Source organism: Alligator sinensis, unplaced genomic scaffold (assembly GCF_000455745.1).
Source record: "Alligator sinensis unplaced genomic scaffold, ASM45574v1 scaffold2636_1, whole genome shotgun sequence".
Lineage (NCBI taxonomy): Eukaryota > Metazoa > Chordata > Crocodylia > Alligatoridae > Alligator > Alligator sinensis.
The window spans coordinates 41,864-44,049 of NW_005843800.1; the positions used below are offsets into that span (position 1 = coordinate 41,864).

Here is a 2,186-nt window from a genome sequence, read left to right on the forward strand (position 1 = left end):
GGGGGTAAAATGGTGTGTGGGCATGTGTGACTGCCTGAGCTGTGCACAAGTGTCAGTTTGCACAGGCATGTGCGTGTGTATTGTGTGTGTATGAGAGAGAGAGAGAGAGATGGCATGAACTGGGCCCACAAGCATGGGTGCAGGTGTGTTAGGTGTGCAGGAATGGGTGTCCACTGTAGGCATGTGTGCGTCCCTGTGAAGGCATTAGTTGCATGTGTTTGAGAGCTGGGGGCACACTCACCTGCCCCCTGCACATGGGGCCATGGGAAGTGTCCCCATCCCTGAGGCTGTTCTCACCTCCGTTCACCCCCCTCCCTCGACCCCGACCCTGGGGGCAGCAGCGCGTGTGCACGGGGTTGCAGGGGGTGGTGCCCTTCTGGGTGGACACACACACACACACACACACACACACACTCCCCTGACTGATGCGTGCACGGAGCGATGGAGTGGGGCCTGGTAGATGAGTAGACAGACTGCCGGATGGATGCATGCATGAATAAACAGGCAGACAGATGCACGGACAGGTGGACAGATGGCTGGAGAGATAGAGCTAGAGAGATGGAGAGACAGACAGGCAGATTGTTGGATGGATACATGGATAGACAGATAGACAAATACACACACATGGAGGGATGAGTAGAGAGATTGATGGATGGATGTATGGACAGACAGCTGGACAGATAGATATAGAGAGATGGATGGATGGATAGAGAGATAGACATATGGACAGCTGTAGGTAGACAGACAGATCTGTAGATAGATAGAAAGATAGATAGATAGATACCTGTAGGTAGGCAGATACAGTACTGTAGATAGATAGACAGATGAATGGACAGCTGTAGGCAGACAGACAGCTACCGTAGATGGATAGATGGACAGACAGATGGAGAGATAGATACAGGTAGATGGACAGACAGCTGCATAGACAGGTAGGTAGATGGATGGGTGGCCGGATGGATGGGTGACTGGGTGGACAGACAGACCCAGAGATGGACACATAGCTGGACAGAGAGACGGACAGATGGATGGGTAGGTAAATGGATGATAGACAGACCGACACTGCAGCTGGGTGGACAGACAGGCAGACAGACGCCCGGACAGATGGGCAGGTATGTATAGACAGACAGGCAGCAAGAGGGATGGACGGACACATACGTGGGTCCCCAGCTAGGTGGCCGGACTGGTGGGTGGAGGGGTAGCTAGCCTGATGGCTTACAGACATGCGGTCAGACAGGCCAACACATGGGGGGGACAGCTGGACAAGTAGACTGACAGCTGGGCCCTGGATGGACAGACAGACAGGCGGGGAACAAAGGGGCCAGAGGGAGCTCCCTCTGACCCCTGCCATCCCCCCATGCTCGGGCTCTTCTCTCCGAGTCCCAGCACCTTGGGGCTGCCTGTGCATGGGGGGTGGGGGGTGTCCTCCCAGCTGCTCTGCAACACCCCCCCCTCCCTCCCCCCAGCCAGGGCAACACATGGCAAACCCCTGGGGGAGGCGCGGATTACAGCCCGCATTTGTCCCCAGCCGGATGCCCCCCTAGGCCCGGCCGGTGGGAATGGGGCCATCAAAGGGGCTCTTCACACCCTGATGGCAGCAGCGGAATAGGGGGAGAGTAAAAAGGAACAGAAGAGGGAGGGCTGTCAATCCAAAGCTACCAAAGCTGCTACAGTTGCATTGGTGGTTCAGTGGTAGAATTCTCGCCTGCCACGCGGGAGGCCCGGGTTCGATTCCCGGCCAATGCAGCGCCCTTATTTTGAGACCGGGAAATGATTCCCGGTGTCCTGAACCGGCTCAGTGCGGCGAGGATCGAAGCCGTGCTCTCTCTCTCTCTCTCTCTCACACTTTCCTAGTCACACCCAATTTTTCTCTCAAATGCACTCTGCCCCACACGCTCAGACACTTCTTCACACACACGCTTTTGTCACAATTTCTCTTACACACACACTCCCACCCACCACCTCTCACACGATTTCTTTCACACTCACAATCACACAATTACACTTTCACACACACTTTCTTTGTCACACTCAGTCACTTACACACGCACACATGCACACACACCCACCACAGCCCCAACACTGCAGAGGAAGGTGGGACCCTGCTCCCCCACCCCAAGCAGCCAGCAGGTGGGGGTGGCAGGACATGGGATGAAGGCACCAGGAGGAGGAGGAGGAAGGAGCCAGGC

At 56.0% G+C, this 2,186-nt stretch overlaps 1 non-coding gene across 1 annotated transcript; it reads left to right on the top strand.

Annotated features, from left to right (window-relative positions):
* The first annotated feature begins 1,672 nt into the window (after positions 1–1,672).
* Positions 1,673–1,743, top strand: TRNAG-GCC. Its single transcript has one exon. It is a non-coding gene; the product is annotated as a tRNA-Gly (tRNA).
* The last annotated feature ends 443 nt before the right edge of the window (positions 1,744–2,186 follow it).